This window comes from Polistes dominula, unplaced genomic scaffold, assembly GCF_049000335.1.
Source record: "Polistes dominula isolate Pdom_NZ unplaced genomic scaffold, Pdom_raw_medaka contig_68, whole genome shotgun sequence".
Taxonomy (NCBI): domain Eukaryota; kingdom Metazoa; phylum Arthropoda; class Insecta; order Hymenoptera; family Vespidae; genus Polistes; species Polistes dominula.
In genome coordinates, this window is record NW_028301034.1 from 705,614 (window position 1) to 732,691 (window position 27,078).

The 27,078-nt window shown below is 38.4% G+C and overlaps 1 protein-coding gene and 1 long non-coding RNA gene across 5 annotated transcripts in view; one reads left to right on the forward strand and one right to left on the reverse strand.

The window, feature by feature from the left end:
- The window catches only part of Pdk1 (Phosphoinositide-dependent kinase 1), a 277,088-nt gene that overhangs the window by 18,393 nt on the left and 231,617 nt on the right, over positions 1-27,078 (forward strand). The gene's annotated exons all lie outside the window — the stretch shown is intronic.
- LOC149031857 (uncharacterized) lies at positions 18,280-26,797 on the reverse strand. Of its 2 annotated transcripts, none has more exons than XR_016177285.1 (2): positions 25,090-26,797; positions 18,280-19,562 (listed from the first exon to the last, which is right to left on the reverse strand). It is a non-coding gene; the product is annotated as an uncharacterized LOC149031857 (long non-coding RNA). The 2 variants fall into 2 exon arrangements; XR_016177286.1 differs by lacking the exon at positions 25,090-26,797 and adding an exon at positions 24,039-24,826.

Here is a 27,078-nt window from a genome sequence, read left to right on the forward strand (position 1 = left end):
GACTTTGAATATTTCAAGCGATTTTCTATTTTTAGTAAGATACTAGATGTGACGTCGAAGAAACGAAACTCCTCTTCTCTCCCTTTGTTTTTCCTTCCATCTCCACCATGTTTCATATTTTTTGTTTTTTGTTTTTTGTTTTTGTTTTTTTTTTTTTTTTGGGGTTATTTTACTGCTGTTATCTTTTTTGTATTTGTATAAAGGTTTGTATTTTACTTGCATGTCATATTAAAAACGGGAGTACGGTGTATTATACGCGTTATCGCAATTGGATACGGTAAATTAGATTCGTTCATGCGCGCCTTATACAGAGACATCATAACTTATAATTTATTTATTTTATTTTATTTAAAAGACAAAGTGAGAGAGAGAGAGAGAGAGAGAGAGAGAGAGAGAGATAGTCAATTTAAAGTAACAATTTATTCCCAGTTCGTTTATATAAAATATACGATTCTTCTTATCTTCCCTACTCTCAACTATTTCTCTCTTAAATTTAAAATGATAATAAAAAAAAAAAAAAATAGAATAATCTATCGTAATATTTTATATTTAATTAAAAAATATAATATTATTACCATCTTAAAAAAATTCATAGTAACATCTCGAAACAATTCATCATACATTTTAATATCGTAACGAACGAACGAACGAACGAATAAATGAACGAACGTACGTACGGATCGATTGATTTCATCATGAATATTAAAAAAAAAAAAAAAAGAAAAAAATAATTAAAAAAAAATCCACATAAATTAAGATCTGAAGAATAAACGTTTAAGGTGTTAAGGTGGTAATCGATCGAGTCGAGCAAGTCTATCGGTTCAAGTTTAAGGCAAAGTTAAGGCGTTTAAGCTGACGGGATTTAATGCGCCAACGAGATCACACGGCACTGCGTCAATCTTCACTCCGACGACGACGACGACGACGACGACGACGACGACAACGACGACGACGACGACGACGACGACGACGGGAGCGTATACGTGACGTAGTTTAGTGGGGATGAATGACGTCACCGGTCGATATACGCGGTTCTGCTCCTCGAGTACTACGCTATCGCCTACGTCTAGAAAGAGGGGGTTGGGGTGAAGGGGTAGTGGGAGTAGGATTGGGGGGATCGGAGAGAGGAAAAACGGGTGGGAAGGCAAAGAAAGGGGTTGGAACATCACGGGCGTCTCTCTTCCACCCTCTCTTCTTCCTTCCTTCCTTCCTTCCATCTACTCCCCCTATCCCCCTTCGTCTTCCCCATCTATCCTGCCGCAATACGAGTCCCTGAAAATGGTATCCGCTACTTGCATTCCGCGCTATTCCTCGTAAGCGCATGGCCTTCGTTATTGCACCTCGAATATTACGTAAAAAAAAAATAAAGAAGGAAAAAGAATAAGAGAGAGAGAGAGAAAGAGAGAAAGAATATTTTCAGTTTAAGTACGAAATACGAAAAAATATCGCTCGTGCGTTCTACTTTATCATTATATTATAATATTGTTATTTTTGTTCTTTTTTTTTAACATACTTTTTTTATTTTCTATTTTAAACCTGTTAACCCATTTATTATTATTATTATCAAAAACTTAAATGTTAATTCGATTATGCTTTTAACAGTTTGGCAACTAGCAACGTAGTTACATGTCATTGTAAAGTTTAGAACAGAGTGAATATTATAAATAATAAATGAATTATAAGTTCGACGCGATAAAGAAATATTCTTTATATTCTGACATACTCGTTTAAATAGCAAAAGCATGAAGTTGGTAGTGCTCAAGTATAGACTTTTGAATATTTGATACGATGCTTGCGATTAAGTATCTCACCTCGGTATTATCAGTTACTCATATTATCAATACTACATAATTTCATTGTTAAGTTTGCAAAAAAAAAAAGGTGATGTTATAATGCAATGATATATTTAATCATTCGAAATAGTTGAAAATGGTTGTATAGATATAGTTGATTTTATTAATGGTACGTTGGTTTTACCTTTTTATCCCATGGATAAAATTGGTTAAGGTGACGTTCGGTAATCCGCAAATCCAATCGTCAGGTTGGTCCGTAAAATCTAAATTGGGATTTGTAGGGTCTACTAAAGTCCCCGCTGGATTCATATTATAACGGTGAAAGGGCTTGATCGTATTTGCTAGAACGCGGTGACATTTTTTTCTACACACTCCATCCTTCTCATAATTGAACGTAAAATCTTCTTTTTTTTTCATGATCGATCGGACATTATTGTCCGGTCATTTTTCCCAACGGCAGATCACCGTTAGAGATAAAGTTGAGCGATTGAGAAGGTCTTAAGGTCTTAAGCGTTGAACGCTGGATCATCGAGCGATTATCGCAAATATGCTCTTTCTACTTATATCATAATTGAATTTTCTCTACTTCATACTTTTTCCTCCCCAATCCCCTCTCCTGTCGTTTATTTCCATTTGCTTTGACAACAATTTTTTTAACGACCACTAGGCGGCGTGCGGCGTGCGGCGTGCCTTTGATTTTTGAAATTGCTTCAACTTCGCATGTCATGCCACTGACGCTGATAGAGAATAATATTCTAATTTATGATAATTAATCATACTCTGCCATGATGGCAATCGAATAGCCTTTTTTTCTTTTTTTGCAAGCACATAGTACGAGTCTTTCGATAATTTTATTTATAGCTGGCTCGTATATAAGAACCTTTACGTGAATCGTTTTTTTTTTTTCTTCTTTTCTTTTCTTTCTATCTTTTTTCTCATTATTTCGCAAAAGACGAGAAGAAGGATCGAGATGAGGAGAGAAATGAGAAGACGATTGAAAAGTGGAGAAATTAAATTTGACATATCTAGAAATTTGCAATTCGTCGTGGGTAGTTGGAGAGAGAAACGGGAAAGGTTAAGGGTTACTCGTTTGCTTCGATATAAAAAAGGACAGGATAATAGGGAGGGGTTGCGTATAAAATTTCAAGGATAAAAAATATATTCAATCTATCTATTTCAACGAATTACCATTTGTAAAGGTCATTTGTAATTAAGTTATTCACTTCCCGTGAAGGATCCTTTGAAATAATGATCTCAAACGATATCAGTTAGTTCTAATTTTAAATTGTTGAGTAAAGGATGATCTGCCGGAATGCAAAGCGTAAAAGCATTTGACCATCTTGTCAGACTCATTTCGTGTTCACACAGCGAGTAATAGCGAAAGAAGTTCTTCCTGAAACGTGCGGTGTCCGCTAGTGAATGGAAGCGTCGTTAGGAACAAGAATCCATCAGAAATAATTGGAGCTTCTTGCCCCCTCGGCAAAGGATCATTAGTCCTTTGTGTCGCGCACCGTCGCTTTCTACATCAACCTTTCATGCCACTCGACCGCGAAGATGGATGACCTACTGAGATTTCGTCTCTTCGCGAGTAAGAGCCAAATTTTTCCTCGGTTATCTTCCGACTTATCATCTTTCCGAAATAGGGGTGTGATAGAGGGGAAGGGGGTTGGAAAATATCGTCCGATTAGACGCATCTTGTTTCTTAACTTGTTTTCTTCGAGGGACACGTGACTATGTGAATCATAAGAAATTGCAATCTTACATCATAAATTTCATTCTGTGAAACGAAGCACGTGACACATCAGCAGGTAACAGCAGGTAACTACGTAGAAGTTGTTATTACTTCTCGCAAGGTATGCTGTTTTCTTTTACTTCCCATCGTTGATTACGCTTTTTGTCGTCTTATTTTTCACGACGCAGGGGAGCTTCAGATTCACGGGAGAATGACGGATTCGATGTTTCTCGAGATATATCTGTTAAAGCGCGTGCACGAGTAGATAAGGTGCGTATAAGAAGGGAGCCGAGACCACTGGCAAGAGGATAAGCCTGAAACGAATGCTTCGGTCACGCAATTTCGCAACACCCTGGACAGATTCTTCCAACGTTTCTTTTCGTTTTTCTTCTTCTCAAATTCCTACTAACATACCATATATGTTCTTATAGATTAAACAACCGTGTGTACATTTGTCCTCAAACATTTTATTTCTCTGATAATTGCTTATTTCAACATTTACGATTAAAGCGTTTTTATTATATCTTTCTTCAGAAAGGTTACATTCCTAGAAGGATTATATCGGATGAGTTAAACCCGTAACAAGTTTGTGCACATTTTTGTTACATCCAAATGAAACCGGATTTTTTAAAATGCATAACTATTCAGGAATGTGAATTGTTGAATAGTTGTATGGATGTAACATTTATCACGACAATACAAGATTCGTGATTTATAGTTTAAGAATAGACGTTTAAATAGTTTTACAATGTATGCTAAAAAAACGTGTTTTAAAAGTAAACATAATCAAATGATTATATCTATTAAACTGAATAAAAAAAGAAACATGTGTGCAGAAGTGAAATCTTGAAAAAACTAAGTTTCGAAAGAATGAGACGAATACAAAATATCTGCTGTAGGATAACTGTATTCTCTCCGTTTCATTGCCGCCTACCGCTCCGTTACATAGCCGCCTACCGCACCGTTACATTTTTTCAAATCACACCCATTCTAAAGAAATTTTCACTTCAAAAAAAAAGAAACAAAGAAACATGTGTGCAGATCATACGTATTAGAAGTGAAATCTTGAAAAAACTAAGTTTCGAAAGAATGAGACGAATACAAAATATCTGCTGTAGGATAATTGTATTCTTTTCTTATTTAGTATCGCGGCCGTTTCATTGCCGCCTACCGCTCCGTTACATAGCCGCCTACCGCACCGTTACATTTTTTCAAATCACACCCATTCTAAAGAAGTTTTCAGTTGAAAAAGAAAAGAAATGGTTATTCTAGAAAATGTAAAAGGTTATATGGAATCTATTAGAGACATAGATAGTAGATAGCTATAGTCATTTTATCGTGATGTTAAAGTTAGTTTGTAAAAGTGCGATAAAGATCGAATTACGTGATGTACTGTAAGGTTTTGAACGAAGAGTCGATTTCGATTACCGTCAACGACGTTAACTCGTACGAAGGAAGTAAGTTTTGAAAAGGCGATCACGTTCTCTTCCGGTCATTAGGAATCCCAAGAACGATCGTTGCATAAACGTTACGATGTGGATAATGTATATGTAGATGCACATGGTCTAATGTACATGGGCCGTTGTACACTATGTTATAGAATGGAATAGGTCTAAAAAAGGGTAACTACTATACGGATCGAGTTGGCGGTAGAATGTAAGAGGGGCTAGCATAGTCGCCATCCTGTCTGGGCCATCGCGTGCCTTTTCCACGTCCGCTTCTTTCAGGTTATACGTCGCCACATGAAAATAATGCGACGCGACATTATTGTATTTTGTTAAATATCTTCGACTTCTTTTCAACATAACTTGCTATTATATATTATTTTTTTTTCTTTAATTCTTTTATTACACCGTCCTATACATAATAATTAGTATTCTTCTCTCTAGAATCTGTAGTTCAGCATTTCCCAACATGAATCGTACGCGCCCCACTGAGAAACAATTTCAATACTCTTAGGGGGATTTTATTTAATCATTGACATTTGTTACCTCATTAAGGCTTTTTGTCAATTATTCACGCTCTAATTAACCTCTCTTTCATTTTTTCTTCGTCTCTTTTTCATTTTAAATACTTATACTACTATATTACATTTCTTTAGAATTTGTTTTAACACTAAGGGTGCATACACAAATTTCATATATATAATATCGATTTAAGGGAGATATAATTCTAACAAATTAGGAAACACTGTTCTAATTATTTTATCAATTCTTATAAACTAATATTTCATTTTTTTCTTGTCGTTTATATAAATATTATATAAGTAGTTACTGATCAAATTTTTACACGATACTTTTTCAATGTTTCCTGAGATTTGAGTAATGTCGCGTTGTAAGTTGACCTACATAATAGTTGCACGTAGTACATACACGTATTCTCGTATATGCAAGCTGAGTTGAGACTCGGATCGGTTCGGCACAGTTCGACTTGTCTCGTCACGCCAAGGGTTGCCCTCGGATATGAGATTACACGAATATGAAGTATGACTGTAATTTTAGTGGGTCGAGTCCTTCGCATTTGTAGTGGCCCAAATTTATTCGTTTATCCGATAAATTTAGTTCTTTCTCTCTTTCTCTCTCTCTCTCTTTCTCTCGAAAATATCGAATAAGCGGTCAACTTTTATGCGGCCTCGGATTGGATCGCGTGGTCGTGTCAAAGACACGAAGGGTTGCATTTAAGGACGGGACATTAAAAGGTGAACATTCTGAAATAGCCTAGGTCGGAAAATAATAGGAACAGAGGAGTTTCCAACGAGAGACAAGATACGAAGTAAAAGAATAAGAGAAGAGAGAGAGATAGAGAAAGGGAGAATTTCTAATGAATTTCCACGACAATTGAAAAGATAGATGGGAAAGCAGCAGCAGCAGCAATTTCTGCCAGAGTTTAATTGCCCTATTCAAAAGTTTACAGGTCATTGAGACCTTTGGGGTTTCGTTTAACATGGTACAAATAGAAAGTTCACTGGGACATCAGGTAGGAGTTCTTTGACAAGCTGTTAGGTACGAACAGTTAAATTTGACAGTGTTGCTGTCAAAATTGCAACGTGAAAAGAAATATTTTTCATTTGTAGCCATTCGTAGTCGTTATACGTGTTCCAATTTACATAGAAACGTTGGTAAAGGAGGTAAAGGGAGATGGAAAAAAGCTAGATGGACAAGAAAGAAGGGAATGTGAAAAGTTATCTTGCCAAGCTGTCAGCGATAAAAAAGTTGCAAACAAAGGGACGTCTCGGATGTGCGCTCTTTACCCTTGAGAATGTTTCAGTTTCTCTTCTAACTCCAACGCTCGTATTTCACCATCGTAACATCCATTATTTTTCACCAGACATTTTTCACCATCGAGGGTTCTCGAACTGTTTCTTTAAAGGAATCTTATTAACAGATCATACGGGTGTAAAATATTCTAACTGAAGGGAAACAGTGTTTTAGAATATGTAGTCTAGAAAGTTAGCTCGATTTAACGAACGAGAAGCCAACGACATTTTTTTTTCTTTCCCCAACAGCTTACACAATACTTTGCACAAGCTTCACCACTCACCTCTTTTTCTTCTTTTTTTTTCGTTCAACCACTACTACTACTACTACTACTATTACTACTACTTCTCTTACTTTTGTAAATCAAGAAAACGCAAACGAAGTGTCGGACTGCTGTTAGTGGATTAAAGTCGTACTACCAAGCTCTGGCTGAGTTTTATATACGAAACGCAAGAAGCGTACGAAAGAGCGTACTGAGAGTTACGCTTACGACTTCTGGATTCTCGTAAAGCTGCCTACCGTGTTTCCTTCTTTTCGTCCTACACAAGCGACCTACACAAGCGACCTACACGAGCGACCTACACAAGTTTCCTTCCTTCTTACTCTTTATCCACCTAGCGGCTACAACACAGGACGCATAAAACGAGGACTAGCCGTCGCCGATTGGATTTTCTGGATTTTCTTCCTTTGAGAAGGAAAGAAACGTTGAGATAGAAGAAAAGACACCGTGGGAGAGACACAATAAGAACAAAGGAGATCATTTTAAAGGAACTGCTTTCAAGTGGAACAGCCAATATCTACTGTAGGCTTCTACGAAAAACTACATCCTACGAGAAGCTTCACCGAAACTACCCACGCTTCTTAGAAAGACTGAACACCGTCCTCTCCTTTTAGGTACTTTGATTTAAAAGCTACTCCCTGTTTTTTCGTAATAGTATTATTTCGTTCAAGGGTGGAAAATTCTCCTTTCATTTTTTCCATTTCAGGATCAATTTTCTAGGACACGAAGCTAAAGCTAAACAAATTTCAATTTACATTTTTGACTCATTTGTCTCAAACCTTCTCGATATAACGAAAAGCTTATATTCGTATATATTATCAGGAAAAGTAACATTTTTCTTATCTTCAACGTTCCCTATCGAATAAACGATAGAAACTAAATCGATCATTTGCAAAATGCCTTACCGTGCTCGGCGTTGATTAATTCCCTAATATCATAGCAAACGAAAGAGAATGAGTAATCGGATGCAATAAATTGGCGAGTTCTTGATTAATCATTTTTTTCTTCGATTCGTAACCGTTTCTTATTATTGAAGTCATTTCTTTTAAAATTAGTTTCGAGAAGAGGGAAAATTATTGTAAAAAAAAAAAAAAAAAAAGGAACCAACGAATCGGATTAGATAAATTGATTTTTTGTTGTTTGAATCAATCAAAAATGATGAAAAAGATGTCGCTTAAAATTCATCGAAAGAGTCATCGAAGTAATCGTTGAACGTGGATTATTCTATTTGTAGAAAGTAAATGAGGAGGAGGAGGGGTGTTGTGTGTGCGTGTGTATGTGTGCAGGATCAGGCGTGAGGGGTGATTTCGTGGTGGATATAATCCGAGTAGGTACGGTAATAGAGTGGAACTTGGTGAAGTTTAAGGGCGTTGGCGTTACCGGCTACCGAGGAAGTAATGTTACGAAATGGAGCAGTTTTACAGGCAGTAAAATGTTGATTGGAATCCTGACGATCGTTTCTCTCTCGTAGGAAAACTTTTTCCCTCGTTTTCGTAGGGTCCTACTACAACCGATTTCCAACCCTCTTCATTCGTGCAATTTCCACTCTTATATTGTTATCCTACGAACGAGGAGCTAACTGCATTCACGTTTTCCCGTCAGTTGTATATATATATGTATATATATATAGAACGAGACACCGAACCCATGCACCTATCACCACCGGGCAACATGCACAATCATGGTTACGACATGGCTCAGTTCGTTCATCCTGCGGTTCTTCCTGCGGTTCTTCCTCGATTCAGGTTCTCGTCTTACTACGATCGATCGTTATTGTATCGGTCATCGAAGGAACCTCCAACGGGATATCCTAACCACCAAAGATTTTGACCCTCCATTTCGAACGTCGGATTCAAGATATCTGTTCGTGATGGGGCTTGATTAAGTTTCTCCTTTGAAATTCGCAAACGGTGTATTCGTAATCTTATCTTTCAACTGGAAATCTTTCCTCTTGTTTTTATTACATCGGTATCGGTGTTAACAGTTTAACGCGTTTATTATTAATATTATTATTATTTTTTTCTATAAATCAATTCATGTAGAAGGTATCTAGAAAGAGAAAGAGATAGAAAGAGAGAGAGAGAGAGAGAAATGGGGGGATAGGAAGAAGACGAGATCGTGAAGCCAGCGACGTGGAAACGCACGCCGTGGAAAAATGTTAAAACGGGGACACAGAAACGATGTCGTCTCCTTCACGAGAGGAATCCACGTTGACTTCCTTCCTCTACTTTGTTCGATGCGACTTGTCGCGTCGTGTCGCGTCGCGTCGTGTCGTGCGTGTACGTTATTGCGCCCAGTTATTACCGTAGTTATTACCGCGACATTAACTTTTACGATCTGATCGTCACTCCGAGTTGTTGGCCGCATGTAACACCAGCAACACCACCGGTACGAGTACCAGTACCAGCAGTATCAGTACAAAGTTAGCTACTTTCAAACCAAAGCATCCTCCTAGTCGCGCGTTCAACGTCTTCTTTTTATTTTATTCGACTTTTTTTTTTTTTTTAAGTTGACGCACCTTTCTCTTATTTTCCTTGAGAAAGTAAACAGCGAGAAAGCCGAGATCTAAGTAAAGAATTTCACCAAGAAGATATTGCAATTGTCGTATTTAAAAAGAGAAAAGTATAATCGAAGAGAGAGAGAGAGAGAGAGAGATGTACGAATGTATGGATGATGGGATGGATGAAGGGATGGTTGGAATAAATCGATGTCGTAGTTTTATTTAGTCACTTCGGTGTCGATTTTTTGAAACTTTTTGCTATACGAGCGAGCCCACGCGGTATTAAAAAGTTTATAACGTTGGTATTTCATAGAGTAGTGTTGGTGAATAGTAGTAACGTTCATCGCGAAAGTTGAACAATGTAACCTCGAGTCGGCGCATAGCTATAGTATTTATCTGTTCAAATCTCTTTAGTTGATGTATGTGATTTGGAGATTGAAGGTAGACCGTATTTAAGTAAACGATCCAACTATATCTAATTTGAAGTAGCCTAAACGTAATGGAATTCATGCGGAGAATAAAAGTTCGGAGGAAATCAAATCTGAATATAAATCGAGGTTGAAAACGTAGGGCCCGCGTGTTTTTTTACGAAAAGAATGGAAAAAGAGAGAGAATGGATGCGGGCGGGGTTGGCGGGAAAGGGGAGTAGTAGGAGGGGGGAAGCTTAGTTGAGAGAATGAGCACGAATATATATACACGCATGAAAAAGTGTCGACGGCCATTACTCTCTGATCGGCGAAGCCGCGTCTGCCGTCTAGCGAGGTGAAGTAGTGGGGGCGGCATTAACAAAGTAGGGCTCTGGCGTAAAAAGGGAGGGAAGATGGAACAGGTGAAATGCTAAAAAATGGGTCAGCCCCGTCCTCCGTGCCCCCTTCTATAAAGTAGAGGGAGGTGCGCGCGCTCGCTCGCTCGCTCGCACTCGTCGACCTCAACGGCGACCCTAGCGCCGACCCCAGCGTCGAACCCAGCGCCAGAGCGTGCTTCTGAGGTAAACCGAGTAGTGAGAGGAAGAGAAACGGATAGATGGATAGATAGAGATAGAGAAAAACAGTGAGAGAGAGAAGGGTAGGGAATGGTGGAGGGATGGAGGGAGGGAGGGGGGTGAGAGAGAGAATGGGGGTGAGATAGGGTGGCTTGCGAGAGTGCTCGGCCGAGAGAGGGTGAGTTTGGAGTTGAGTTGTCGGCGAATGAGGGCACTGAGGCTGGTGGCAGAGGGTGAGGCCAGACAGAGGCTATTGATCCGCCAGGATCCACCTACCAACCCACGTTAGTGGGATAGGCTCGGTCTGCACCGTCGAGCTACACACTCACACACACACACGCACACACACATACGGGAGCGCGCGCGCGAGCGAGCATGCATACATACACACTCACAAAAATACGCACATACGGACATTCGCGTACGCGACCGTGTATGGTCGAGCTGAGGCGCGCGGTGGGACGCTGAAAGTACATGGTGAGACTCTGCTCGCTAAAATCTCACTCTCTCTTTCTCTCTCTTTCTCTTTCCTACACCCTCCATGGAGCCGATGACTCCAGCGCGTTTCAACCTTCCACGTTGGTGCCTTCGTTGAAAATCGCTTTTTCCACGCGTGGAAAAATATTGTTGTCGCGAGGGCTCGATGTTCGACGACGCATGAACTACTACCTTGGATCGAGCACGTGCGTTCCAAACGGTTTTACTACGGCTAGATTCTCTCTATGTCCTATCTGTCTCTTTCTCTCTCGTTTATATTCTTTCGCGCGTTTATTCATTCTTCTTCGATCATCGGACTCGAGGATACGCCAATAACATATGATATCGAGTTGTTGCGATACACTTGAAGATTGACAAAATGTTTACCAGCTACTTTGTCTTCTTTTTTAATTGATAAAAAACAACTTCTATCGTTTTGTAAATCCAGTAACGAGTTAGTTTGTATAAATGCGAATATAGGTTTATGACGATCAAAGTAAATGTTTTACGTACGTTTTACACAAGATGATAAATTAATTTTCAATTTGTCAATATCAAGAGGAATATTGATAGCTCTCAATGCATTAATGCGAAGGAAAGTGAAAGAGAGTAAGATAGATTGAGAGAAAGAGAGAGAGAGAACAGAGAGAGAGATAGGGTGGGGTAAAAGGGAAAAGGAAGATTTGTAGGAGCAAAGGAAAAGCGAACGCAGAGAGAATCAGGGGAGGGGGGTGGTTGTTGGTTGGCAAGCAGACGCTCGACGTTTCAACAACCTCTTCTACCCCTCTATCATCCTTCAGACCGTTTTGTCTCACCAAAGGACCGTAGAATATTATTTCTGATACAATTCTCGGTGTGCAGGCCTTACTCCCTACGTCGTTCTAGTATCACCGTCGTCCTTCAATCCCTTCCATCGTTGTCGTCGCGATACTCAGGAACGTAGTGCGCTACGGCACGGTACGGTGCGGTACGGTGCGGTACGGTGCGGCACAGCGGTCCTTTCATCCTCTTCGCTCAATGAGTCGGCAGTCTTCCACCCTCCCCCCGCCCCTAGTCATCCTATCCTTTTGCGTTTTGCCCTGGCTTTTCCCTTTCAAGGTAAGCGACATGGTACTGAACGACGAACAGCAAACGCTATGAGCTACGAACCAGAGACCATCATCCCTCCTCTTCTCCTCTTCTTCACTCATTAATTTAATCTACACGTTTTAGCAAGCAACGGTTGGGCCCGCTTGAAGAGGGGTAGGGGGAAGAATAGGGGGAGGATGTGACGGGGTGGAGGGCATTTGCAGCCTGAAACGAATTAATTGCTTTACGCCACTCGAATTAATCGGCGGAATCGTTGGCAAACCGCCACTCGCGATACTTTACCTCCCGCACACGGAAAGGATCGGTCGTATTTTCGAAAGTACATCGCGCGCGATGGTTTCACTGCTTTCGGATGTTATCGTCGACGATAAAGATACAAAGAACAAGAGGATGGCATTAGCGTCGTTTGAGGGACGATGGTTAGCAGAAAAATCTACTTTACCTTATCCTTTTCCGACGTTGTTAGTGCCACTTTGGCTTTCGTCCCTCGAATAACTCGAGCTTTACCAACTTATTCTCTCTAGCTATCCAGAGAACGATTCTAATTCAATCTGCGAGTACATTTTCGACTGGAGCCGAGCCCAAAGGTTAATCTCTATCGTTATCGGACTAGAGCTTAGACCAGAATTCTACCCTAAGAAGAAGGTACTCCTAATGGCGACATTATAGAATATAGGGAGATGGAGAGAGCAAGTAGAGAGGGGCCTTGTGGGATCCTTGTGATCTTTAGGATCGCAGCTATGACCTTGGTTTACATCTGGATTTACATGTTAACGTGTGTAGATCCTAGAAAGCTATTTCGCAACTGCGCTACTACCTCTGTCAAAGTAAATTGTTAAACTAACCGTTAAGGAAGTATATCGCTAACAATTTGCTGCAATTCGTCTTACTATTATTATTTCATCAAAGGATTTTGAAAAAGGTTCGAAGGAAGGAATAATTATTTCCAAAGAAATATCTCTTTTAATCGATTCGGACGAAGGTTGCACAATTTTCTTGATTAAATTCAACGTTTTAAAATTATCGTAATATTCGTTCATTCGCCATTGTTCATCGTTTCTACCAATTTGAATTAGTTGAGAGGTAGTAAGAGAAGATTGAGACTTTCTAGGAAATGTGTATATAATCGCGTGTTTAGAAAAGATTTCTTTCTATTTCAACCGCATACACGCAAATCTCGAAAGATCCTTAGAAAGCAAATCGAGATAATTAAAGGACCGTGAAATAGAAGCGAAATTGACCTCGTTTAACGTCTCTATTTTACGAATAAGATTAATACAGACAGATCTCGTGTTATCTATCGAACATTGAAGTACCTTCATGAAATATCAGAAATTTTCAAACGCCACTTTACTAATCGTTCAATGCAATGATTCTTGAAATTATTCAATTGACGGGATTGAATTTTCGATCAAAGAACACGTAAAATGGATGTCGACGAGATCCATTGGCCAACAGCACCGCCCATAGGCCAGATATAATACTCCATGTGTCGCTAGCAATATCGTACGGTCATCGATCATTTTGAGCTTCCTTTTTATTCAACTACTAGTACGAGGCTACTACCATACCTAACGTTAAGGTAGATTACGAAGATTTGGGATCGTCCCGTATAACACGCGTTGTGCATATTCGTACGATCTTCCCAGATCTCTCCCTTGTTTTTTTTTAATATTATCTTCTTTCCCAGAGGAGGTACACTGAGACGTTTAGGAAGATTATTATATTAAACCCTCGTCTTTTTCCGTGTCTTCTTTTCGTTTTTATTATATTCCTGATACTTTCTCACTCTTTCTTTATACTGTCTTTTGCTTTATCTTGTCTTCTTTTATTTTATTTTATTTTTTTTCGTTACCTTTGCTTTAAGAATTTGGCTCGTTTAGACACGTACGCGCTTGAAGCACGCACAACTGATTTATGCGACGCCCTAAGGAAATTTATGAGCTCGCAGCGTACCTAAGTACTAAGTAGTTATAAGGAAGACTGGAAGGAAGAAGAAGAACATCGCGTCCCGCCTTTCAATTGAACATAGAAACGCGAAAGTACTATGGGGGAAAAAGATCGTAACATTTATGAGAAAGAAAAGAGGGACTTTCTAAATGGTTTCTACTAGTTACTGGATGATCTAAGAACATTATCATCAAATTATGATACCTAGGCGGATCTGGTGGTAATTTAACGCGCAATAAACCTGTATCATAAATTTATCTTATTCGAATATCTTGTGGATAGGGTCGTATAGAAAAGAAGATATATTGAATTTTCTTCATTACTGGTGAACTCATATTTGTGACTAACTTGACATGTTCAATCTTAGTCGTATAATTAATATAAATCTGTAATATTTTTTTTATTAGAAATTAGAAAATAAAACGTGTGATAGGAAAGATATTAAGTCTTACATCTCGACAAACAATTTTGAGGAGATTGAGGATGGGGAAAAAGAGATTGATCGAGTTGAGAGGAAAACGTCAGTTCAAAAGAAAAACGACAATAAGTTTAGCCATTACAAGAGATAAAAAAGGGAGAGGAAGAGAAGATGGAAATAGAGAACGAAGAACATTCGTGAAATCACACGAATTTGTTTTTATTCTATTCCTTTTCTATCAGTCGATCAAAGTTTCAGTTCTTTCTTGACAGATTTCAAAGCACTTAACCGATAATCGATGTTCGTGGGGGAAATTTGGACAATTTTAAAATAATTACAGATTTTTATCGAATACTTACTCTCGTTACCTTTTATTTTGTTAGCAAGTGAGGTGGTCGATCTCTTCAAATCGATTATTTAGAAAGGAAGGACAAGGAAGAACATGGATAACACGAATCGGACAGACTGGTTAGTCTGTTTCATAAAATAATGAACCATAGGTAAAGATTCGTAGGATGAATCTTTGAAGACCTAAATAAAAAAGGTTGCCGTTTGAGTGTATATTGAAACAACTATGCTTCTCTACATTTTCCACTACGGTCTTGTTCGTAGCAATGTTTACATTGCAGGGACGGCACAGCTAGGCCGCTATTCGGGCTTTGCACGAGGCTCGTCCCAGTGTGAACACAATTCAACAATTTACGGTTGATTCGGCCGGCATTGTCAAAGGGCATTCGCATGCTTCGCATGCCAATGCGCTTTTATCGTACTGGAAAGCAGATAAACGCCGAACAAATAAAGCAAAACTCGGTGCAGAGACTTTGCGTTAATCGGTATTGTCCAGTTCCCAGGGATTTGTACGTTCGACTATACCAGTTTCGTGTTAGCTATCCATTCAATCAAGATTACGTTGCACGTTTCGTGCGTGTACTAGACTTTTACTCTATCGGTGTAACAAGCACTGTCATCGGATCTTTCTATTTTCCTCAATATCCATTGGATTTTTCGACTCCAGACACATGTATATATATATATTACGATCATGCGCGCAAAATATACATTGAAATTTATCCTTGACAACGATTATTATATTTTTGAAGTGAAAACTTCTTTAGAATGGGTATAATTTGAAAAAATGTAACGGAGCGGTAGGCGGCTATGCAACGGAGCGGTAGGCGGCTATGTAACGGAGCGGTAGGCGGCAATGAAACGGCCGCGATACTAAATAAGAAGAGAATACAATTATCCTACAGCAGATATTTTGCATTCGTCTCATTCTTTCGAAACTTAGTTTTTTGAAGATTTCACTTCTAATACGCATGATCTGCACGCATGTTTCTTTGTTTATTTTTTTTTGAAGTGAAAACTTCTTTAGAATAGGTGTGATTTGAAAAAATGTAACGGTGCGGTAGGCGGCTATGTAACGGAGCGGTAGGCGGCAATGAAACGGCCGCGATACTAAATAAGAAGAGAATACAATTATCCTACAGCAGATATTTTATATTCGTCTCATTCTCTCGAAACTTAGTTTTCTGAAGATTTCACTTCTAACACGTGTGATCTGCACACATGTTTTTTTATTAAATGTTATTTACCATACGAGAAAGTATATTTAGACGAACCTTTTGTCATTTGACTTGATTTCAATCAAACTATCCAAAGTTAACATAAATGTTGTCTAAAATTCCTTTATATTTTTTCGCCGTGAAAATATTATTTTTTTTTTTTTTATAAGGATAAAACAAAATATCGCAAATTTTTCCGTGTGTTATCGTCATTGTAAAATATTTTCCACCTATAATAACGTAAATGATAGTTCGAGTAAAATTTTGGAGAAAAATCGACGATGAAAATGCAATATGGTGTTTCGCGTTGGTGAACGTATTCAAGTTACTTTTACGTACGTTTGCCCATTCGAAGCATCCATTTTAGAGATCGCTACATGAACAGGCATAAACGATCCATTTTCATATCCTCGTTTTGCGGTATTTCTCTCTTTCTCTCTCTTACTTTACATGCAGGTGCGTACGGGCAACCTGTTGCCGCGCAATTTTTATGAAGGGTTCCGACTAGTCTACGAAAGTATGCACGTTCCATAAAATATCCTCTTGCTCAACGGTATGCTGGCCACAGACACATACAATTCCATGCGGTTTCCCAGTACTCACAGATATTGTTTTTTTTTTTCTTTTTTATCTCTTTGCTATATCCTCTTCTCAAAACACGAACTTATTCTCAAGGATCGAAGATATCAACGTCTTTGTAATATCATTTAATTATGCATATCATTCGTATAAACTTGTATACTCGATTTGTGGTATTTCGACCGATGTTTACCTTTCCTTTTATTTTTTATATTAATTTACACATACGCACATTGACGCATACAGTTCCATGCGGTTTACCGGTACTCACAGATGTTCTTTTCATCTCTTTGCCGTATCCTCTTCTCAATGCTCCAACTGATATTCGTATAAACTCGAATTTCTCGATTTGTGGCATTTCGACGATGTTTTTATTGTCTTTTTTTCTTTTATAATTATTTCTAATTTATATTTATATTTAATGATATTTTTCCTTCAACTTTCTTAATATCATTTGACTAATTTTTCGTTTGCTTTATCAAAATGATTATTTTATTATTTCTTAACATTAGGTTACGTAATGAAATGTTCTTTAACAAACTTGAATGTTTAACATCACAGTGTAATTTTCTACGATCGATTATGCTTTCGTCTCATGCGTGGAAAGGCAAGCGAGGATGGAAGGAAATCCCAGCTGACGTTATAATAATAGGAAATAGGTCAGGTCGAGTACAACCGGAAAAGGTTTTCTCGGTGGACGACTTCGAGGATATGTCAGTCAAATGGCATACCATCGCCTTCGAGAATCTTTATTATCGTTATGTTCTATCTACTCAATGACCTCCATTATGTTGGAGAAATTGTTATGTGGATAATTATTGTCTAATGTAAAAGGTGATTAAGCTATGTTCAATACTTGTTCAACCTGTTTGTTTTACGTGTACATACGAATGATTTTAATATGTCAAAATAAAAACAAAAGTTTTAAAAGACTTTAACCCTTAAAGTGAACACTTTTTAAAATTACGTTAAAGTGCACTGTGGGTGTTTGACACCCCAACGTCTCCTGAAGCCGCTATTTAATATTTAGACCTCGCAATTTTTTACCCATCTGAATGAACACTAGATGGCACTAGACAAATAACCCATTTTTTCGAATTCAGTACCGTTTTCGAGAGATCAAAAATTTGTTGGGTTGTCAAACACCAAGTGTGCACTTTAAGGGTTAATAATCTTTATATCTTATATTTCTTCTGTGCGTGTGTATGTCACTGAACTCCTCCTAAACGGCTGGACCGATTTTAATGAAATTTTTAGGGTGTCTTCAGGTGGATTCGATAATGGCTTAGATTTACAATTCGGTTCAATTTAAATTGTTTATTTAATTAATTTTTAATTTATAAATTGTTATGCGAAAAGTTTATAGGTAGAAGTTAGACGATATTCGAGTTAATAATCGAAGTTATTCGATTCCAGTTTGTAAATCGTGTGCTAATTGAAATATTACATTAAGATCTAATTAGTGTTTGAAGAAGTTACTCAATTGACACTGTTGTCAAGATTTAGAAAATCCGTGCTTTTCTCACGGTCAATGATATGTTGCGTGTTCCAGGGTTGGAAAACCATCGAATTTGTTTGTGTATACTCCTGAAGGATCAACCGAAAATATTGTACATCCAATGGCATTACAATAAATTAAGTTTTTGTTTCAACTTTGTCAACTTTTATTAAAATAAGTTTAAGTGAATAATACTTAGACTTCATTGAACAGTTTAAAATGATATTAAATGAACGTATCAATCTAATTCTAAAGAAGTTTTCACGTGAAAAAAGCCACAGCAACGCGTGGTCGGGGCACCCCTAGTGTAATTATAAATTTTTGGAAGGAAAATAAATAATTGTCTCTACAAATACCAATAAAAACAATTGAATACCTCACTTTGAGCTAATTATATAAAAATTTAGTAAGATAATTAAATAATTTTGACTGGTAGTGTATTTATACGAGTATCAATAGTTGTTTAAGTTGTTTATAAATATTTATAGATATTTCTTTTTTATATCCAGTGTATATTTATATTTCTATTATGTACACAGAGAATAAATTTGTTATATCTATGGAAAATAATTTGTTTTATTTGAAACTTGTAAAAGCTACTAAAATGGGCTGTTTTGTATAAAATACGTAGACACAGATATACGTCAGTAAGCGGGATAAAATCCTCAAGTGTCACATTTTACTGCCGTTTTCGCCTTTATGCCAGCTACCCTTTATGCCTCTTTGTCACAGGACATAGAAGGAAGAAAGAGGGAATCTACTATATTTCACAAGTATTACGATCTGGTGCGTATCAGCGTCTGCGAATGGCGATAAACTATCTTTTTCTACATTTCCTTTTTGCTTCTTCAAGAATATCAACGTCCTCCCTCTTTTTCTTTCTTTTTTTCTTTCTTTTTTCTATTTTTTTCTTTTCTTTTTTTCTTCCAAACTAGTTCCCATTAAATTACTCTTTGTTCCTTTGCTATTCGCATTACACGAATATATTTTATCTACACCATTCTTCGTTGTATAATTAAAATTAGAATTGTGTTTGATAGACCGAAAAAAAAAAAGAAATAAACGATACGAAATTCATACGAAATGTGAAGATGGACGAATATAATAAAAAAAAAATAAAAAGAAAAAGGAAAAATATTTTAGGATGAAAGTACAGACGCACAGACGTGCTGCTGCGTATCTTTGCTTTCTAAGTTTAGACCTTTACTTTCAACTTGATTGCTCTTACCAACGACGATGTACCACCAGGTTCAAGCTTCGTGTTGTGACTGCGAATTCTTCGACGACAAATTTCTTTGGCGCGTCTGCCTCACTTCTAACCTCCTCCTCCTCCTCCTCCTCCTCTTTCTTCTTCTTCTTCTTCTTGTTCGTGTTCTTCTTCTCTTATTTCTACCGCAACTTTTCATCCTCCCTTTTCGTATATTCGGACTTCTAAATATTCTCTGGAAAACATGAAAGAATTACAAAGTCATTTTAAATCTGAACCATTCGAATGACAATTTTATTAATAAATCGTATTTTTAATTACAATTCAATCGTGAATTAACATTAATAAATTGTATGCACTTTAAAGAGAAAATCCTTGATAAATAAAGTGTGAAAAAGAAAAAACATAATAAAAATAAACAAAAAACAACAACATGTGTGCAGATCACACGTGTTAGAAGTGAAACCTTAAAAAAAAAACGAAGTTTCGAAAGAATGAGACGAATGCAGAATATCTCTGGTGTAGGATAATTGTAGGATTTATTTGTTATAATATTATTATTATTATTATAATATTGTTACCACATTCAAAAATTATTTCACATTTTATTAAAATATAATACATAACATGTTACACAGTAAGCAAGTTTTCAATTTGAAGAAATGAGACAAGTTGCTTATAGTAACTAAAAAATGTATAGTAACAAAACACCTCTCTGCGTGCACGAAATGCATGAACGCGTTCCGGCGAACTCTTTGAAACTTCCTAAAGGGTTGAGCCCTAAATTTTTCCCCGGGCGCATATATGCGCCCAAAAGTTTTTCACTGGGCGCATATATGCGTTTTAAAGAAAAAGAGCCTAGTAAACGTGCCTCGTTTTTAAGAGCGGAATTCGGGATGCAGAATTCGGATTGCGGAATGCGATTTGCAGAGTGCGGTGCGGACAACGAGTCAAAGACCGATAATAGGAAAAACTGTATGGCTATATTCTGTCTCATTCTCTTGCAGGCTCAATCCTACATGTTTATCTCTTTTTCTCTTCTTATTTAGTATCTTGGCCGTTTCACAGACGCCCGCTGCTCTGTTACATCGCCGCCTACCGTTCCGTTTCATAGACGCCCGCTGCTCTGTTACACCGCCGCCTACCGCTCCGTTACATCGCCACCTACCGCTGCGTTACATTTTGAAGTGAAAACTTCTTTAGAATGGGAGTGATTTGAAAAGTAAATAAACGGAAACGGAGCTATGTAACGAAGAAATGAAACGGAGCTATGAAACGACGCTATGAAACGGCTGCTATACTAAATAATGAGAGAAAAAGAGACAAACATATAAGATATTATAATAATAATATTATAACAAATAAACCCTACAATTATCCTACACCAGAGATATTCTGCATTCATCTCATTCTCTCGAAACTTCGTTTTTTGAAGGTTTTACTTTTAACACGTGTGATCTGTGCACACATGATATTTTTCAAAGTACACCCATTCTAAAGAAGTTTTCACTTCAAAAAAAGATCGAGAAGATCATAGATCGTGAGAAATTTTGTCCCCCTCAAAGCAAATTGGAGTCTTTTGTATCGAGTAACGATTCGTTTAAACTCCTTCATACGAGTTACTCTTCTCATTCTCTCTACACCTTTCATCCCCTCCCCCTCCTCCCTCGTTCGATTCGGTTTGTCGTATGGTAGGAGTAAAGGAAACGGCACGGTGTATGAAGGTGGGACGATTCGATCGCTAATTCCTTCCGAGTCGAGGAGTTCTGGCAAGACCCAATTCAGCCGATCCATTGAACTTGTTCTCAGCACCTACCATCGGTTCTATTTCTCTCTCTCTCTCTCTCTCTCTCTCTCTTTCTCTCATTTCGATCTTCTATTGACGAAGGAACGCGAGAACGGCATCCTATCCCGGTTTTCTATGGAACGGGAGACGAGTGAGGGAGAGAAAGAGAGAGAACAGCGTGGAGGAAAGGAGGTGTAAAAGAGTAGTAGGAGTTAGAAGGAAGAAGATAGTGGTGGTTATGGTGGTAGAGAAGGAGGAGGAGGAGGAGGAGGAGGATGAGATAGACTGGAGGATAACGAGAGGAATAGGAAGGTGCGAGTACGACAAAGAGGCCGACACAATGACTGCTCTTTTCTCCGCTAGGTTTGAATATATCGACGACCCATGGAGGGGTATGAATTGGTAATAGAGGATGTTGAGCCTTCTCTCTCTCTCTTTCTCTCTCTTTCTCTTTTCCTCTTTACCTCGCGCGCTCTTATTTTCCAAGAGGTCGAGCTGACTCCTATCTTCACACAATTTGTGTCCCTATCCTCCTACTCCAACAACAGCCAGCACCTTCTCCGATTCTACGGCACCTTTGGAGACCATTTTCTCACGACCCCACCCCCAACCCCAACCCCAACTCCTGTCTCTCTCTCTCTCTTTCTCTCTTCTATCCTCATCTCTTTTTCTTATAAAGAGCCATCATTGTGTGAATCGTGTCTGACCCTGTCTTTCTTCTAATCGATTCAACCGAACCCAAAAAGTAACGCCCGTCAGAATTAATGATAAAGAAACGCGACAAGTTAAATGTTAATAAGGTGAATTCATTTCTATAGATTTGAACATTGATTAAAGAAAGATATGAAAAGGAATTGGGTAGGAATTGGGTATATTAATCGAGACAAAAACGTCGATTGAAAATTATCGGAAAGCCGTTAAAAATTAGGGAGAGTAAGTCTACTTCCTCTTCTTTATTATCGAACGCTTGGTGAAAGGCGATAACGAAAAGTTCTCTCACAAGGACCGTCTGTTTTCACGACGGCCTTAAAAGAGACGATCGAAGAATACTGAAACAGCCCTGTCCCTTCCTCTTCAGTCGAATCGGATAATCTGTAAACACCGTCGACTCGAGGATGGTTACTTGAGAATCCTAATTCTGATCTTAAGAAGATGTCCTCTCCCCTCCCCTCCAATCCCCCCTTCCCCTCATCTATACCCTATCAGCAGACGAGGAAGAAGCTTTCTATTATCGTAACATCGATCGCACGAATCCGATTTGCTCTGCCGGTTTTATCAAAGAATTTTAACAAGATATAGATAATGAAATTTATTCACGGTGATCTTTTAAGATAACTTCGTTATCGTTTGCTTATATCCTCTCTCTCTCTCTCTCTCTCTCTCTCTCTCTTCCCGATTTTTATCAACGAATTGAAACCTCGTCATAGACTTTTATGTACTTTTCTTTTTTTTTTCTTTTTCTCTAGTTGATATTTCATTTTATTGAAGTTTGTTGTAGATAGATAGATAGATAGATAGATATTTATTTAATTTACAATCTATGTTGGGGCTCAGCAAATGGATTTGGTTACATATGGTTAGAGATATCTACTTTGGTATATAATATTTGATAGAGAATACTTTCTATAACTTAAATATCTCTCTGTTATGGAACATCTTTTGAACGTAGTAACATATTGCTTTGCTTTTCACCCCCTTACAGTCGTATCTTTCTTACCCTTACTTGTAATTACCTTATTTATTTTCTAATCTAACTTAATCTAGTTCTAGACATTCAAATTTGTTATATCGGTGGGATTTAATTTTAAACGCGTTCTTCAGTCGAAATTATGCGAGGTTTTGTTCCAACTGCCATCTGGTAGTTTAAAGGAAGCATTTAATCATTCTAGGGAAATGTGTTTAGACCACCGCAGTTTTAGACATTAAAATAAACTATGTAATGGGGTACTTTATATGTTAAGTTTTTGAACCCTTTCTTGAAAAATGACACAACGTGATTAAACATGTTTTACCCCTGTGTTCATTCATTTGTTTCTGTCGTTACTTATTGTTAGTATTTCACGTTAATTCTATGAACACATTTGTCTTTTTATTGAGATAAATTAAATAAAAATCTTGTTTTCCCTTCGAATCTTACATGGGAATAGTAGGGAAAGTCCTAAAAGTAATAACGATACTAGAAAAGGGAAAGAAGAGATGATGGAGGGTCTGATAAAACCCTTCGACAATTTTATACATGATATTTGGATTGAGTTCGGTGTACTCAACCTTATTCGAAACTTCATTAATTAATACGTCTGTACTTTGTTAATCGCATCTTGCAGCTTGCAAAATAAAAATATGCAAGGCACATTTTAATAAAATATGACCAATAAGCTAATAAAAAATAACGAAAAACTCAATAATTTATTCACGTTGTTTTTAAAACTAAAAATATTTCATGGAATGATATTTAAAAAAAAAAAAAAAAACAACCCTTTTATAGCATCCGTCCAAATTTGTTCATTACTAAAACATTGTCTTTGATTTAAAATTCTTGACAAATAAATATATCTCGCTACCCTTTAGAAAAATTACTCGTTACATTTATGAACAAAAAAAAACGGGACTATATTCATTTTATACAAATTAAATACCATATCAAAAAATAATTCAACCCTTTTTCCTCTTAATCTCTCTTTGTACTTGAACATTATTTTATTTCAACATTATTAATTATTTATATAAATGATATGTAAAAATATTCGAACATAAGAGAATCGAAGTTTCGTCTGGAACAGGAAATGCGCTTGGGCGGATACCATGGTCGTGTCGTAGTCGTCGTTGTGTGCATAGATGCGCGCGAGTATCCTAAGGTAGTGGCATACGCGCGCGCATCGACAGAAACAGATATATATATATATATATATATATATATATACATACATAATATATATATACTACACCAGTGAGAGAAAGAGAGTATTTTGTAGGTACGCGTAAGGTTTTCCCGCGCGCGCGAAACGACTCGATTCGGATCGAAGCCATTGGCGGATCGAAGTTAGCGCGGGAGGCCGTCGGCCCTCGTGACCGCGAGTAGTAGTAGAGGTATAGCGCGATGTTGGCAATGGTGGGGTAAACGTAGTTGTAGTGGTGGTGGAGTAGCGGTAGAGGTGGTGGGAGGTTTGAGCCAAAGCGGGGTCGGTGCTCGGTCGAATGTCCCGAAAGGTTGGGGTACTGCGCAGCTAGACGGCGGGAAGGTCGACGGCGCAGTAGTGACGACTGACGGTTGTAGTACGCGCTGCGCCAGCTATAGTATACTTACTCGACTCTACGCGGCCACGCCGTGCCGACTGAGTACGAGAGTGTACGAAAGAGAGTAAGGGAGAGAGAAAGAGAGAGAGACAGAGAGAGAAATACTACTACTACGTAGTATTCGAGAGAGCGTAGTGCCCCGCGGAGTTGCGTCCATTGATCTCCCGGACGCTCTTCCTCTCTTTCCCTCTCTCCCTTTCTACCTTGCTCGCCCGGACGACGCCTTCCTCTTTATCTCTCTTTACCGACCCTCTCTCTCTTTCTCTCTTTCTCTTTTTCTCCCTATCGCTCGCTCGACATTAACCCCTCCTCACCCCTCTGCTCTTCTGTACCTTCCGTCCTGCGACTACTACTCTTCTGTACTACTCGTCACGGCCTCGATGCACGATTCTAGTTTCTCTCTTTCATTTACATATTCCTCCTCGCGATTCGAACGGTATTGCAAATATATATATATATATTTTTTTCCTTCTTTCTTTCTTTTCACCTTCATTCTTTATCCTTTCAATTTCAAAATATTCATCTTGTCATTTTCTTTGCACTATTGGCTTGATACGTTATTCTTTCTCTTGTTTATTTCGATTCAATTTAAGGATAATATGTTCGAATAATACTTCGAAGTTATACATGCTGTAGTTTGGAATCAGAAAAACGTTGACATTTCTGCGTTCATTGATCCTACCTCATTTTATTTTGTTTCTTCTTTTTATTCTTCTTATTCTTCTTATTCTTCTTCTTTACCGCAGACTTCGTCCATCTTTCTCTTGAATGCTTGCTAGTTTGGTTTCTTGGTTGGCAGGAACGGTAGCGCCCCAACTGCCCCTCCTTATCCGTCTTCTCCCCCTTCGTTGTTCTCTTTCTTCCTCTTTCTAACCTCCTCCCCCTCCCCTCCCCCCTTACCTCCCACCCAACTTCCCTCTATTCTCGCGTACATTTCACCACCCTCACCAGCGTGCTCCCCCTTTCTTCCTTTTCCTCTCTCGTAGGCATCCCTCCCTCTACCGAACAACCACCCATCCACCCACTCCACCCCTCTCCACCCACTATCGCAACGTCGTTGCTGCTGCTTCGTCGTTCAATAGACGCGCCGGTGCCTCGAGCTCAAATCAGGCCGAGTCAGACGAACAAACTGCGTACTTGCACCAAGCAGCAGCCTTCGGGATTTTGGTTAAACTTCTCGAGATCGTCGCAAACCCTTGACGAGGAAAACATATTTTATACTTTTTCATAGGTTTTTCTTCTTCTTCTTCTTCTTCTTCTTTTTTTTGTCTCTGTCTTGCCTTTTTTCTTTCAGTTCTTTTAGCATAGCTTGTAGTAATATGTCTAGGAAATAACCTTCTAAAGGTATTTCGAATTAAATCGTAAATGTTTTAATATTCGTTAGCGGTATTGTGTTATTGCAGAAAAGGAAGAAAATATATTACGAAGTCGATCTTTTTAAAAGGACGCGATATTAAAAATGGCTTGGTTTTGAATGTTCGCGTGATATGAAGGAAAGAAAAGAAAATCGTTTTGGTTTTAAGTATTTGAGATATTTAACGGCTCGATAACAACCCCCCCGACGACGGCGGCGACGACAACGGCGACGGTTGAAACAAATGGGAGCCGAGTTTTTCTTTTTTCTCTCCTGTAAATCGCAATGGCTTGTCTTCATTACCCGAAAGAATAAATTAAGTGAGCCTTTAGGAGTTCCTTTTATGAAGGTGTCCACGCTTGGCGAGTAGCTATTCGAGTAGCGGTTACTCGAACTAACGAAACTTTTTAATTACCCCTTCTCCTGTTAAGATTCACCGAGTAAAAAGCACTTACGACAAATCTACGCTGTAGGGAAGTATGGAAATGGATTAACTTGAAGACTTTGCCTCGATGAAAGGACTTAATTAGCGTTAAGCCCCCCCCCCGTGCGTTCTCTCGTTGGATAACGTGAAAAGCCATCGACCCCACTTTCGTACAGATACCTATCTTTATCTCTCTCTTTCTTTTTTTTGTTAAAATATATATTCATTATATTTGATAAGAAAGAAGGGTTACGTTGGATCAATTCAACTATTAGAATATTACTTTTCGTACTCGACGTTTAGATTAATACTAAATTTATTCGTACATCGAGATTTAAAGGGTGTCTATTATAACTGATGGTTCGAATGAGGAGAGAATAATTTTACATGAAAAACTAGCATAAGTTGACTGGACCGAGACTCGAACCACGGATCTTTCGCTTTCCGGGCGACTGCTCTTTTAACCAATTGAGCTATCCAGGGCCCACTGACCAATCCTTTTCACGAACGCCCGATAAAAGTTTGGTATGGAGGCGCTCGTCCCACATTCCACCCCCTTTAACAACATTCGACCCCGAATGTTATGCCACTCAACATCATCTCCTCTTTTTGTGGCGTTGTAAGACTTTGGAACATGCTACGAAACAGACCTCCATCCCGGCTGAGTCCCCATGTGTGGGATTCGTGAAAAAAATTGGACAGCTGGACTGACTGGACCGGGACTCGAACCACGGATCTTTCGCTTTCTGGGCGACTGCTCTTTTAACCAGTTGAGCTATCCAGGGCCCACCGACCAATCCTTTTCACGAATGCCCAATAAGTTTGGCTGGAGGCGCTCGTCCCACATATATGACTTTTTATTTTGGAGTGATTCAAGCTTTTAGTTGTCGAGA